Source organism: Lynx canadensis, chromosome A1, assembly GCF_007474595.2.
Source record: "Lynx canadensis isolate LIC74 chromosome A1, mLynCan4.pri.v2, whole genome shotgun sequence".
In the NCBI taxonomy this organism is placed as follows: domain Eukaryota; kingdom Metazoa; phylum Chordata; class Mammalia; order Carnivora; family Felidae; genus Lynx; species Lynx canadensis.
Window position 1 is genome coordinate 171,064,415 of NC_044303.2, and position 16,220 is coordinate 171,080,634.

Here is a 16,220-nt window from a genome sequence, read left to right on the forward strand (position 1 = left end):
CTTACTTTGCAAACATGAAGGGAAATGGGGGAAGTCCCCTATGTCCAATGTTTTTGGGATTTAAGAAAAAATCAGTATATGTGTATGCAACGCAAGGTCAACCCTGGCAGCCCTTTCCAAGGTCCAGCAATCAGAAGGAAAAAACAATTAAAGTTCCTTTGCCTATACCCAAAGCGGACCTAGAGAAGGAGGAAGGGAAGCCTTCTACTTCAACCTCTTCCTCCTTGAGTCCTCAATCTATATATACAGATTTTAAAACACTCACTTCTGCTCTCTACTGCTCACCTAATCCAGGCCCTCCTAGAAATATGGCAGGCATGTTTCCCCTACAGGAAGCTAGAGCGCCGGAAGGGGAAACACTGTGACCAAGCAAGACTCCCCTGGTTGTAGAATGATGCACTGATTTTATTTTGGCCCAACGGTAATTAGCATAACTGTAACAATAAAACTGCTCTTCTTTACAAATATTTTAAAAGACTGGTAACATTGTTTGCAAAGATAAAATTGACCATTGAGGGGGGCTAAAAGGTATTAGGTCTATTCCCCTGTCTTTTTCATCAATGCCCATTTAGATATGTTCCAGCCATGTGGGTGTCCATTTTAAGGTCTTTACATTGGTAGAAACTGGTATGCATTGGGCTAAGTGTAAAAAAATAGCTCACTGTGGTGAGAATACAAATGCCTTTTTCATTGCAAGACAGATAAAAGGAGATCTAGGTAAATTTTCTGATGATCCAGATAAATACATAAAGGCTTTTCAGAATATTACATGTTTTTGAACTGACTTGGAAAGATATAATGCTTTTGTTAAATCAAACTCTTAATGAAACAGAAGAACATGGAGTTCTGGCAGCAGCTGAGAGATATGGAGACGAACAATTTCTTAATTATCATGGGACTGGAGGTCCTATAGGGGACTTCCAGTTCCCTACTGGGGCTCAGGCAGTCCTGCCCCAAGATCCTATTTGGGACCATGACCCTCCTATTGGGGGATGGTATCTCCATGGTTTTAATATTTTAGAAGGATTAAAAAGGACTAAGGTTAAGCCCTTATATTATGCTAAATTAGCCACTATTTTATACACACAGAATAAGGGCCTGGTGGCCTTCCTGGAGAGGTTGAAGGGGGCTCTCATTAAATATACAGCTCTCTCATACCCTGACACCCCTGAGGCTGAGATGACTCTAAAGGACAAATGTGTTACTCAATTGGCCCCAGATATTCAGAGGAAGTTGTTGGCTGGGAAGGGACCCTGGAGGAGCTCTTAAGAACTGCCAATCTAGTATATTACAACTGAGATCAAGAGGAGGAAAAACAAAACAAAACAAAACAGGAAAGGAACCTTAAGAAAAAATCTGAGGTCTTAGTCGCGATCTTACATACTGTATCAAACCAAACTTCCCAAGGTTCTGGCATCAAATGCCACTTATGTGGTCATTCAGGACACTGGAAAGGAGACTGCCCTCAGAAAGGACAACAGAAGTTAAAACCCCCACAAGCCATGCCGCTTAAGTGGAGACAATCACTGAAGTCTGAATGCCCTCGGGGACCTCTGTTTGTGAGGGCTCAGATAATCAGTATCCCTGAAAGGGACTGATGGGCCCCAGGGCTCTTCACTGTGGTTCCCCCCAACCATCTGTTGGAAAACCAGAGCCTCAAGTAACTCTGGAAATAGAAGGAAAACCAGTTGATTTCCTTCTTGATACCTGAGCCACCTTTTGTGTCCTCCTTTCCACTTCTGGCCAACTATCCAAATGCAGCATAACTATTAGAGGCATCTCCAGAAAACTTATGACTAAATTTTTTTCTCAGCCCTTGGGATGCATATGGGGAAACCTAATTTTTTCTCATTCTTTTTTGATAATGCCAGAGAGCCCCACTCCCTTGCTAGGAAGGGACATTACAACTGAATTAGAGACTATAGTGCTACTAGCTCCAGGACAAATAAACAACTGCCTAAATTTATAGTAATCTGGATATCAAAGACCAATCTTTCCTTGAGGTAGAACTAAATACACCTCAGGGGCGCCTGGGTGGCGCAGTCGGTTAAGCGTCCGACTTCAGCCAGGTCACGATCTCGCGCTCCGTGAGTTCGAGCCCCGCGTCGGGCTCTGGGCTGATGGCTCGGAGCCTGGAGCTTGTTTCCGATTCTGTGTCTCCCTCTCTCTCTGCCCCTCCCCTGTTCATGCTCGGTCTCTCTCTGTCCCAAAAATAAATAAACGTAAAAAAAAAAAAAAAAAAAAGAACTAAAAACACCTCATGGAGTTGTTCCTATGGAAACTGGATGTCCGAAATTAAAAAAAAAAAAAAAAAAATGAGGATTAAGGACCGAAAACTAGTTCTGGTGCTTAATTATTCTAAACAACAATACCACAAGATTCAGATACATATGGAAGAGGGAAGAAAGACTATGGTCAAATAAATAAATAAATAAATAAATAAATAAATATATATATAGCCAGGCCTGTCAGGGATTTTTTTGAATGGTTGCAATGTGTCTTTCCTTCCTATGGTGTGACCTCTTCCCTAGGAGGCATTGTATTTGGAATATTAATGTCTGTCAGTCTAATATTCTTTTTGTGTGTCATTTGTGGATGCTGTCGCATATGCCAGAAAAATAAAACTTCCAAGAAAGTTTTGCTAGGCTGGATGTTCCAAACACCCTCCCATTATATCAGACCTCTGGATCAACCTCTAAACCTGTCCTGACTGGCCTTCCCCTCACATCACCCCCTTTCAGCAGGAAGCAGTTAGGATCAGTCATCTTCATCCTGGGTTCCTATCAGCAGTTAGGAGTCACATGTTCAGAGGGGAGAATATGATAGGTAAAGATAGGGTTAAATAGGCAGAGAGGGAAAGGTTAGGACTTGAGGCCCTTGAATGTGGAAAAAACACACACACAAAAATATTTTAAAATAGTGCCAGGAATGTCTGACCGTGAAAGAGAACCCCCCTCAGGTCTGACCATGATAAAAGCTCCCTCAAACATAAAGTTTTTCTTAAGAATGTAACAAACACTATTACTACCTCATTTACTCCCTGACTGTGATAATGTGGTTCTCATATCAGATTAAGAAACGGTTGCCTTGGCTCTTTCGCTGGTAGGACTCCTGGCTCTTGGAAAAGTTTTACACTGTGAAATAAAGCAAACTGTCTGTTTACTCAGAAGAACTCCAAATGACCCCTCACAAGCATTAGATGCTTTAATCAAGAATTAAGTAAAGTTAAGGCCAGACTCTTGGAAAATTGAGCCACCATTAATTACTTTCTGCTGCTCCATCACCTGGGCTGTGAGGCATTCCCTTACATGTGTTGTTTTGATATAAACGATAATTCCCATAAAGTCTCACAAATGATAGATGACATTCAGGCACAATTGGACAAAGTCAGTGTCTCTCTTGGATTGTTTGACTGGTTTGGGAACTACGAACATTATCCTAGAGACGCCATCTTTTTGGTCAGTTTAATCTTTAGTTTGTGTTTTTCTCTTTGTGTCTACCAATGTTTGTGCCACCTCATTCCTGCCAGCCTTCCTGTGGAACCACATCATGGACCACTCGACTGACCCTTGGGTAGACTCTGACTGCTGTACCCCCATAATGTCCCTTGTCAACTTGAAGAAGCCAGAGCAGTCATTGTCCTTGTTAGGGGCCCTTCCTATTCCAGAGGGAGGAATGAGTAGGGAATGAGTTAGCAGTAGGCAGGGAAAGATAAAGATAAAGGACCCTCAGTGAGGCTGACTGAAGCTGTGGGGGCTCCACCCAGCTGGCCACACCCTAGGCAACAAGGCTTACCACAGCAGCCCTCCTACTCATTGCAGTGTCAACCTCGTGCCCGCCACCCCTGCCTCATGCTGCAGCTGCAGTAGGAAGCTGAAGCTATGGTGGGTTTGGGGGAAAAGAAAAGGATAAATGAATTCCAGACCTGTCTACGTTACGTGCCATGAATGGAGTCTTACAAAGTGTTATCCATTTCCTGATAAGGTCCCAATAAAAAATCAGAGACAAATATCCTTAGCAGCAACCCTGCCGGGACCCCTCTCACTCTTGAGAGCTTTGTACTTTTACTCAATACCTAGGGTATTGGCAAAATTGATTTTGAAAAGGGCTCTATTTAATTGGCATAAAAATAAGTGCTTTTGAAAGTATTCCTAAAACTCAGAAATACAGAAACTAACTCAAATGTGTTCAAGTTCATGTGATTTGGGATATTCTGCATTAAATATAACGCAGACATGCAATGATTATTCTACCTGGGTTTGCTAGCCCAATAGGTTCATGTTATCTCTTCTGTCAGCAAGGAAAATACCTTGGGATTATGGCTTTCTCTAACGTCTCATGAACTTTTAATGTATAATCTAAACATATTTGTTGTAAGCAAATGGTTTAGATAGATGTAAGTAGAATAAAAGTTTATAAATAAACTTTTCAGCAATAATTATTTTTCCCAAATATTTTTGGTAATTTGAAGCCTTAGAGTTTTACTAAGTTAAATGGTGGATATTTATTAAATATCTAGATGATTTCCTGATAAGACAATATACTGACACATTAATTACTGAACTTAGGCTTATCTACTTTTGGCTTCCTATTACCAAGAAACTAAATATACTTGGTTCTGTTAGTAAACATGTCCTGTACTATACTGAAAGACTACACTATGAAGAAGCTTGTATTTCTAGAAATTATGAGCTGTATTCATAAATTTACCAATCTTTTTTTTTAAATAAATTTGCCAATCTAACAGACAGTTAACAAATGCTTACTTCTTAGTTTTCATTACAAATTAACACATGTAATATAAAACTGGGAAACAAACTGGGAAGCAACTCTGTATAGAAGGAAAGGAGGACGTGTTTTCACTAAAAAAAAAAAAAAAGGCAAGGAGATGCATTTTTATTAAGGAAAAAGAAAATAAATTTTTTCTAAAGTAAAACTACGTTTTTTTCAGAGTGGGAAGGAAGAAAATGAAGGACAAACTAAATATATATAGAAAGTTAAGACATGGAAAGAAAAAGAGAGACACAGTGAGACTTGTGTAGTCAACTTGGCTAAACATTGAATTGTTATAAGCGTTTTTAAAAGTAAGCTTTAATATTAATAGTTTGCTTATGTAATTTTCTGCTAAATATCTTGCTGAAAAGAAAAAGTTTTCTTAGACTATTGATCTGCTCTTGATAAAATATTACGAATGGTTTCTCTTTACCTTTTAAGTAATTATATCTTACTAAAATAATTTCCTATGCTTCATGTTCTCTCTATCAAGGCTTTCATTACTTAACTGTCTTAATAGTAAGACCTAAGTTTTGCTTAGAATTATGTAACTTTTTGTATTTTCCTTTAAAATCTTCTTTCACTTTGGTTAAATAGATAATTAAATATTGTTTATAGTGAACTGTGATCCTATTTAGTCAAGTGTCCAAATCTTTTGATATTTTTTAACAAACTTTCCAAAATCAAATCCTGAATGAAGTTTTTTGACTTGTAAGAAACTTGGGATTTTCCAGAGTATCCCTGAAACATCTCAAAAGATTTGTTCTCTCCTTATAAGAAGAGAGATAGCAAACTAATTAGGCTTATTTGATATGTTAAATTACAAAGAAAGCACTGTCAAATAAGTGATACTAAACCTTCTTAGATTATATTTGTGTGGATATATGTTATTAAAATGTGTTCTAGTAATTGTATAAAATTCCTAAAATTCTGATATATTTTGGTAAAATGTTATCAGTTGTAGTTGTAATATTATCTTAAACATTTTGTGTCATGGAAACACCTATTTTTTTTTTTTTTTTTTTTTTTTGCTAATAATGAACTCTCATGAGACCTTTAACAATGGCTATTTTTTAAGTCTTTTTGCAATTTACAAAAGTTATTGTTTTACTCTAACGCTTTTGCAAAAGTATTTCATCTTTAGAGAGATTCAGGGAAAGGAATCCAAAAAGCATAGGCTTCTAGTAACTTTCAGATCATATCACTAACATGGGGAAGAATTTACAGAACTCTAATGGAAAAACTGATGGCTTCATAAAAGTAACAAAATCAAGATCGACAAAAATTAATTACACAGGACTAAATGAACTGACTAGGATTATAATAATTTTTATGTTTTTTATTTGAAACATTGTTAGTTCTTTTATGTTTTATTTTTCCAGATTTAAGGAAACCTTTGTCTTTTCTCTCTTTTTTTAAACTTTTATTTAGATTTATTTTTTTTTTTTTTTGAGAGACACAGAGCATGAGTGGGGGAGGAGCAGAGAAAGAGGGAGACACAGAATCTGAAGCAAGCTCCCGCCTTGAGCTATCAGCACAGAGCCCAAACTCAGGGCTCGAACTCATGAACTGTGAGATCATGACCTGAGCCGAAGTCAGACCCTTAATGGACTGAGCCACCCACACGTTCCTCTATTTAAAAAAAAAAATTACTTATTTATTTGTTTGTTTGTTTGTTTGTTTATAGAGAATCCCAAGCAGGCTGAACGGTGCCAGCACAAAGCCAGATGCGGGGCTCAAACTCATGAACTGTGAGATCATGACCTGAGCAGCAAACCAAGAGTCAGACGCTTAACCCACTGAACCATCCAGGTGCCCCTCTCTTTTCTCTTAAGCCATCAGAAATGTGGTAAAATATAGTTTTGTGGACAAAGAAAAAACATTTATCTTTTTGTCCTTGTCTGATTCCTCCAGAATTCAGAAACTCTTAGTGAATATTCTTATCTTCATGGCAATATAGTTATTTGCATAAGCCCAATAAGAATCTGTTCTCCTTGTATCAGGACACAATTGAAACATTGATTATATTACCGAGGCTTTGACTGGAATGTCACATTTGAGAATGATGTGCAAGGATCAGATATAACCAGACAGTTTTAAGGAACTAAGGTTGACTGTATGGAAGAAATAAAACCCCTTGTTTACAGGGTTCCAGACAACCTTACCAGGGAGCAAGGAAGATCATTTCCTGGTAAGTTCAGTAACCCCAAGCTACTTGGGGAACTTCAAGAGAGGAATGTATAGGTTTTGTAGGTAGTCTGATGGTGATTCTTTGCCTTGGCTTCCTAACCTCAAGTGTCTTTTAAAAGTTCAACCCGATATTCTTTATGAAAATTTCAGCAAAGCAGATTTAAAAGAGCCTATATGTTACGGACAGCATTTGTTATGATGAGCACTGAGTGTTAAATGTAAGTGATGAATCACTAAATCCTATACCTGAAACCAATTTTACCATATATGTTAACTAACTACAATTTAACTAAAAACTTAAGATCAAAAAAAGCAAAATAAATCAAAACAAAATGCCTATAAACAACACAAAACAAACAAACAAACAAACAAAAAGAGCCTATATAGCCAATTGCTATTCTTGCTGCACCTATGTTAATAATCAGGCCAAGTTTAACAAGACTAGACTTATTTGGCAAACAAATTAGTCTTACTTTATCTCTGATAGAAAGGGGGATTACTGTAGACAGAAAAATTATGTTTCAATAGAAAACTTTAGTACACCCTTTTGGATATCCGATTCTAGTGCTGTTAACTGTCTTTGAGTTTTTGCTTCCTACCTGCAAACTAACCGAATCTTAAATTCTTCTAGTTTCTTCCAATATTTGGCTACAACTCTCCAAACTAACATTTCCAATTTTCTGCCGCTTTGATTTGGAACCACTAAGAACAAAAATTGCCCTTTTCCCAGAAGTCCTGAAAACTGAGTGCAAGTGACTTGATATAAACTTCAGAGAAGTCACCATAATAACTTGTGTTTAGACAATCTTTGTGCCTGTTGCTGTGTGGGCTACTCAGAAAGTTTGCGTGAACACCCAATGACATCATCAGAGATATTCAAACAGCAGAAGATGATTTGACCCTAACATCTAGAAATCTTCTTCACTAGCTGCCACTTAGGCTCAGAAACTGGTTTATAATTTGCTCCAGTCATTAACCATTGTTTTTCTTTTGTTTCCATAAAAATGCTTTATTAAATACCTGATTTCTCACACAATATAGGTCTAACTGTGGGATCCCAGGTGCATCACCATCTCCTAAAATGAGACACAACTGTTTAATCGAACTGACCTACTTTTATGACTGAGAGATTAAGTCAATGAAATAATAGATCAACTTACCAAACTCAGCTTCTAAATTGTGAAGCCTCTTAAAGTTTCAAAAGTGGGACTAAAAGGGCAGAATATGCCCCCCCAAAATATGCCACTTAGTCATATCGATTATTTTGAATTAAAGTTACTTAAGAAACAGCCAGTGCAAGACACTCTGACCTCCTTTGTTGCCCTGAAAGCAGGAAATAAATCCCCCATGTGAAAGGTACCCTGTTTGTTCTAGGAGAGTTGAAAGCATTCCTACCAGAGATAGGGAATTTAGGGCCAAGAAGGCTTTATAAACAAACCTTGTTACTTCATTAATTTACTACCCCTAGCCCAAACTCCTTTGTCTTGTCAATTCTTCACAAATTTGTTGTTTCCTTGTCTACAAGATACAAAAGCTGCCTACTTTGTTTGGTTAAACTTCGAGTCTCACATAGTTATGGGTTCCCACATGTACAGAATTAAATTGGTTTTTCTCCTGTTAACCTGTCTTACATCAATTTATTAGACCAGCCAAAGCATCTAGATGGGAAAAAGGGAAATTTTTTTCTCCCCTACATGTAGAACAAATGCATAGAGTACCATTACAGATCGGTTCCATCACCCTAAAAATCCCCTTCTATGTACACTTTAAAAAAAATTTTTTAACGTTTATTTTTGAGACAGAGAGAGATAGAGCATGAATGGGGGAGGGGCAGAGAGAGAGGGAGACACAGAATGCGAAGCAGGCTCCAGGCTCTAAGCCATCAGCCCAGAGCCCGACACGGGGCTCGAACTCACGGACCGCGAGATCATGACCCAGGCTGAAGTCAGACGCTTAAACGACTGAGCCACCCAGGCGCCCCCTATGTACATTTTTTAAAACGCTCTAATAGCTCCAGCATTTGTCTTGGACACAGTTTTTTTTTAAGTTTATTTATTCATTTTAAGAAAGAGAGAGAGAGAGAATGTGTGCATGCAAGTGGGAGAGGGGCAGAGAAAGGAGACAGAGAACCTTGGCACTGTCAGGGTGGAACCTGACCCAGGGCTCAAACTCACAAGGCATGAGATCATGACCTGAGCTGAAATCATGAGTCAGACGCTTAACCCACTGAGCCACTCAGGCACCCCTCTTGGACATAGTTTTACCAGTAGCTTATATCTCACTGAGCCCTAGAGTAGCAAGCATGCTTTACAAGAGTAAATAGAAAAAATAGAAACAAAATTGTTTTGCAGGAGTAATGGCCAAATTTGCTTGAAAATAAACTTAAGATTCAATTTAAAAGCTTTTTTTCCCAGCATTGTTGTTATTTATCTGAACAGTGGAGAAGGCAAACTGCTAAATAGGACCCTTTCTGTATATATACATTAAAGGAATCACCACAAATAACAGTTTGATTGTCATCAACTTTACAAATTCATGTGTCTGATGGATTTCTAGGGAAGTGAGTCATAAACCCAAACTCCTTAAATCTCCTTTGTTTCCCTATTCTTTAAAAAAAAAAAAAAAAAAAACCTCTTTTTAATGTTTATTCATTTTTGAGAGACAGAGAGTGTGTGAGCAGGGGAGGGGCAGAGAGAGAGACACACACACACAGAATCCAAAGCAGGCTCCAGGCTCTGAGCTGTCAGCATAGAGCCTGATGAGGGCTTGAACCCACGAATTGTGAGATCAGGGACCTGAGTGAAGTCAGACACTTAACAGACTGAGCCACCCAGGTGCCCCCTTTGTTTCCCTATTCTTACTGCTTTGATTCAGCTCCTATCATCTCTCACCTAATCTATTAAAATAATTTCCTATCTGGTTTCCCTCAGGCAACGTCCCGTGACTTAAAAACCTCTGCCTACACATTCTCCAAACTTAATCTTTTTAAAACCCAAATCTCATTATGTTTCTCTCTCAATTAAAAACTAGTTTGCCATCAGGAAGATCCCCAAATTCCATAGCATGGCACACATATGACTCACTGACCCTTCCAGCCAAATCCGTGTACTTCACAAACACACCTGTTTGACCACACAAAACTCATACCCATTCCCCAAATGGACCACCCGGTTTCTCCTCTATGCCTTTCTCCCTATTCTTCTCTCTTTGCAAACACTAACCTATCCTTCAAAACCCAATTAGGCTTCACCTCCTGTGGAATCTTTCACCAGTTCTCAAAACGAATTCACTTTTTCTTTTTCTTGCACTTTGTGTTCTCATGGCCCTTCACAGCATATCATGTTGTGTAGTACTTCTTTAGATCTGTCTTTTTTATAAAGTTTGAGCTTCTTAAAGGAAAGACACTGTCTTTCACCTTTGGTGCCATACTTAAGACCTAGAAAATGTCTGGCTTATTAGCTGGCATTTGGTAGATATTTGCGGTGTGAGTGAATGAGTGATCAACTAGAATGTGAATTTAGACAGTCACACCAAAAAATAAAATGACAGAATCCTGGAAGGCTTTCACTGGCTTATTCGTTTATTTTCTTCCCTAGGTTGCTTGTTGAATCAGAGAAGTGAGAAGTAGATGATTATGGGATAGAATAGCAAGGCATAAATGTCAGCTCCATCACAAAAATACATCTGACAAGGGTATAAAAAATAAAATAGTAAAAATATAGTTAAATATTTTAATAGTAAAAAAAAATAGTTACTCAGAGATGCTCTCTCCTGCTTAATTCTGGGGTTGTGTTGTATATTGTTTACCGCTGAAGTAGCTATAATCATTTTTTAAATCTTTGGCAATTGTTTTTATTTTACAGTAAAGGTAAGAGACAACTTAACATCATCAGCCATATACTAAAATCATCTCTTAGAATGAGATACTTTTAGAAAGACTTCATTTAGGAATGAACCAGTTAATTAACTAATAAGACCCAGTGTTTTTATTTAGTATCTGTCTCCAGGTCTCTCACATCCTGTGCATTCACTTTTTCCCTCGGGGCATGAGCTGAGACAAGAAGAAAAGAGCTGGCATCTTTAGTCCCTTAATACATACAGTGCCCTCCCTTCTTTTCTAATATTCCTACAATATGGGCCCCTGTGGGGTCACTATCTATACTCTGGTTGAGTAAAGAGTCAAAAATTTACTTAAGGAAGCTGTGAATGGACTTGAAGATTAGAGAAATAGTGCCTTCTGTTCATTTAGTCCTGGATCTTCAGATGAATTTACAGATCAGATAAACATTCAGTTTTTGAAACTTCAATTCTTGCCCAGGAGCTACTGGTTTCAAACTATCTAGAGTCTCAGATTTGATCTTCCCTTAGCTTTTCTACTCTCTCTGCCACTCACCCTACCTATATCACTACTTAAAATTACTATCAAACAAGGGTGCCTGGGTGGTTCATTCGGTTAAGTGTCTGACTCTTAATCTCATCTCAGGTCATGATCTCATGGTTTGTAAGATCAAGCCACATGTTGGGCTCTGCGCTAACAGAGTGAAGCCTGCCTGAGATTCTCCTTCTCTCTCTGCCCCTCCTCTGTTCGTGCTCTCTCTTTCTCAAAATAAATAAATAATTAAATAAACTTAAAAAAATTACTATCAAACATGAAGATTATTAGCATACATAACTCCACTTGAATCAAGAAGAATTAACATACATAACTCCACTTGAATCAAGAAGAATTCTTAACTTTTGAACAGTTGTCTGTAAATATCTGAAAAAGACTTGCCGTTGGAGAGATTAGCTATCAGTTATCATTTTTATTTTTTTAATATGAAATTTATTGTCAAATTGGTTTCCATATAACACCCAGTGCTCATCCCAACAGGTGCCCTCCTCAACACCCATTACTCATCCTCCCCTCCCTACCACCCCCATCAACCCTCAGCAATTATCATTTTTGAATAAAATTATATATATATATATAAAAGAAAAATCATTTTAAACTATTATATCTAAGAAGGGTTAGACTTCCTATAGTAGCACATTGTCCATCAGAAGCACATAGTTAAGATATTTAGGAAATGTGTGCATTTGAACAAGGAATATTCAATACATGAAGTGTAAACACTGGAAAGTTCCTGTATTCATACTGAACCAGGAGATTTTGTTTGAAAAGTGTTTCATAATGATGCAACAGTGCAAATGCCTCTGAAATTAGCTTTCTCCTATACCAACTTGGGAGGGCACTCATTTGTTCTGCTAAATAAACCAAGGTATATGAACACTGCCCCCCCTTAGTTGAGTCTACCCATTTCTGTTCTAGACCAAGAGTAGGTATAGTGCTCTAGGCCCTGTAAAAGAATCTAAGGAATTTACACTTGTGCCAGTTTTCATAGTTATCTCAGTTTGGAGAAAGTCATAAGTGACTAAAGGACTCACCTAAGCCATATATAAATTATAGAGAAAAGAACAACCTTTTTAAAGTGAGTCTAAGGAGGCAGGTACAGGCATTTGCTGCTGCATGGGTTGTTTTGCCCTTTGCTCCTGGAGGTATTGAACAAATTCCTTGAAAGAATCATGTAGCACTGTACTTACCATTAAGAAATTGATGCCAAGATTAAAACTTTGAGCCTCTTAAGAGAAATGTCTTATAGTTAATGTAAGCAATGCAGACTCTGGAAAAGAATATGCATTACTAAATATAAATTTTTTAAAAATATTGTGAAACATGCTCCCTCTCTTTCTTCCCCTCCCCAGCTCATACTCTGTCTCTCAAAAATGAATAAACATTAAAAAAAATTTTTTTAAGCGGCTGGGGGGCACTTGGGTGGCTCAGTTGGTTAAGCGTCCAACTTCAGCTCAGGTCATGATCTCATAGTTCATGGGTTCAAGCCTTGCATCAGGCTCTGTGCAGACAGCTCAGAGCCTGGAACCTGCTTCAGATTCTGTGTCTCCCTCTCTCTCTGCCCCTCCCCAGCTCACACTCTGTCTCTCTCTCTCAAAAATGAATAAACATTAAAAAATTTTTTTTAAATATTGTGAAACATGGATCAGTCTTCTGTGAGCTAGTTTAGCCTGTTCTTCATGGGATGCTCATATAAAATACATTGTCTAAAAAACAAAGGTCCTACAAAAGAGTAAACTCAAAGGTAAAACCACAACATTCTGTCAAACCTCTTGGTTAACTGCTGGCAGGCTTCCACAGAAGTGATCATATAGAAGCCAAGGACAGGCTGCCCCAAGATGGGCCCTTGGCATGAGGATTATTTTGAGCTGAAGGCAACTGAGACCTGCAGGCTCAAGAGAAACTTCTTTCTCTCCCTTAACTACATAGAAGAATATAAATTGGGAGTCTTTCCAGAATAAAGGTTATTACCACAGATAAATTTTATCTGAATCACCCATCTATATATATGGCAAGGCAATCATCTAATTACCAAACATCTGTTCTTTTTCTTTCCCTGTGAATTACATTCCTTCCCTTTAATTTCCCAGACAGCTATGCCCTTCAGGATGACATATATACCCCATTTTCCTGACTGTCTTTGCAAATTCCATGTCTGTGCAGATTCCCTGTACATATGCCATTAAATTTTATTTTCTCCTGTTAATCTGTCTCATGTCAATTTGATTCTTAGTCCAGCTAGAAGGACCTTGAAAGGAACAGGAATTCTTGCTCCCCAACAATGGCATTCCTCCTGCTCTGCCTGCTTTTCTCCATTTGAAATTCCACAATGACCAAATTGAATAATGAGCTCACATGGGATCTAATTCCAGAGGCCTTTTTAATAACAATTATCTTTTTGGTATTTGTCTACATATTCTTTAAAAAGAATTCTTACTATTTTTCTTACTAAAATGAGGCTTAGAGTGATTAAATAATTTATCTAGGCTTATAGCTAGTACAGAGCAGAAGTGGGATTTGAACCAATGTTGCCCTGCATGGATGTTTATGTTACCCCCAGGGTACTACTACACAGCTGTCCATCTTTTTTTTTCCTCAAATGAATAGTTGAGTAGGTATGACTTGTTTATTTGAATAACTAGCATTTTGGCAAAGATGATTATTAGAGTCTACTATGAACAAATTAAGCCGACAAATTGGATAACATAGAAGAAATGGATAAATCTCTAGAAATAGACTGAATCACAAGGAAATAGAAATTTCTGAACAGACTGAAGTATAGAGATTGAAGTAGTAATCAAAAACTTCCCAACAAAGAAAAGCCTAAGACCACATGGCTTCACTAGTTAAAGCTGCCAAACATTTAAAGAATTTAAATGTTCCAAAAAACTGAAGAGGAAGGAATACTTCCAAACTTATTTTACAAGGTCAGCATTACCCTCACACCAAACCCAGATAAGGATTCTACAAGAAAAAAGAAAAAAAAAATTACAGGCCTATATTCCTGATGAACATAGATACGAAATCCTAAACAAAATACTAATAAGAGAAATTCAAAAACACATTGAAAGGTTCATATACCATGACAAATTGGGATTTACTCCTGGAATGCAAGAACGATTCATCATATGCTAATCAAGAAATACAACAGAACACTTTAACAAAATGAAGGATAAAATTTATATGATCAGCTCAATAAATGCAGAAAATTCATGTGACAAAATTTAACACCATTCATGATATTTTTTTTTTATTTTAGAGAGAGCAAGAGAGAGAGCACAAGTGGGGGAGAGAAACAAAGGAAGAGAAAAAGAGAGATAGAGAGAGAGAGAATCCTAAGCAGGCTCCATGTTCAGCAAGGAGCCCCAGAATCTTGGGACAATGATGACCTGAGACCAAAATCACGAGTCAGACACTCAACCGACTGAGCCACCCAGGTGCCCCTCAAGACAAAAACTATTAACAAATTACATATAGAAGGAATGTATCTCAACATAATAAAGGCCATATACAACAAGTTCACAGCTATCATCATACTCAATAGTGAAAAGCTGAAGGTTTTACTTCTAAGATCAGGAACAAGACAAGAGTATCCAGTTTCTTTCTTTTTTTCTTTCTTTTTTCCAAACACTTAGGCTTAAGCATTCCCTCGTTTTTCTTTCAATTTTTTTTTAATGTTTATTTTTGAGAGAGAGAGAGACAGAATCTAAAGCAGGCTCCAGGCTCTGAGCTGTAAGCACAGAGCCCAACACAGGGCTCAAACCCATGAACTGTGAGATCATGACCTGAGCCAAAATCAAAAGTCAGATGCTTAGCCAACTGAACCACCCAGGTGCCCCAAGAGTGCCCATTTTCAACACTTCTAATCAACATAGTGCAGGCAATCCTGGCCAGAGCAGTTAACCAAGAAGACAAAATAAAATGTAGGGAAAAACAAGTTGGAAGGAAAGAAATTAAATATGCCTCTGTTTCCAGCTGACATGATCTTGTATATAAGAAACCCTAAAGACTCCACAAGAAACTGTTCAAACTAATAAAAGAATTCAGTAAAGCTGCAGGATATGAAATCAATGTACAGAAGTCACTTGCATTTCTACACACTAAAAACAATAGTTTCAAAAAGAATAAACTACTTAGGAATAAATTTAACCAAGCTGGTGAAAAATCTGTACACTAAAAATTATAAGACACAGAAAACAAACTAAAGAAGATACAAATAAATGAAAAGAAGTTCTTGGACTAGAAGAATTAGTATTGTGAAAGTGTCCATACTACCCAAAACTATCTAAAGATTTCAATGCAATCCTTATCAAAATTCCATTGGCATTTTTCATAGAAATAGAAAAACATCCTAAAATTCATATGGAGTCACAAAAGACTCCAAAGCAGTCAAAACAGTCTTGAGCACAAAGAATAAAGCTACATTCTTTCTTTGAGTTAAGATGGCAGAGTAACTGGGAGACCCTTTGCTTGCTTCATCCCTCCAACACAGCTAGATAAATATCAAACCATTCTGAACACCCAAAATATCACTGCGAGAACAAACTGTACAACAAAAAGGAGAAAAGAAGCCACATCATGGAAGGTAGGAGATGCAGAAACAGAATTTGGGGGTGAAAAGAATCAGAGGGGAGGGAGCCCTGATCACGGAAAAAGGAGGGAGAGAGAGTGACTGAGAGGGAGAAAGCGCAACATGCAGAGGATTCCACAAGAAAAACACTTCCCCAAAACCATTGACTGGGAAAAACAAGTAGGGCTGATATTGCAAGTTTTGATAAGTAATGGAATTCAAAGTCTGAAATTTGATAAGTCCACACCATAACTGGGCTGGAGCCTGGTGAGCAAACAGTACTCCTGTAGAGAA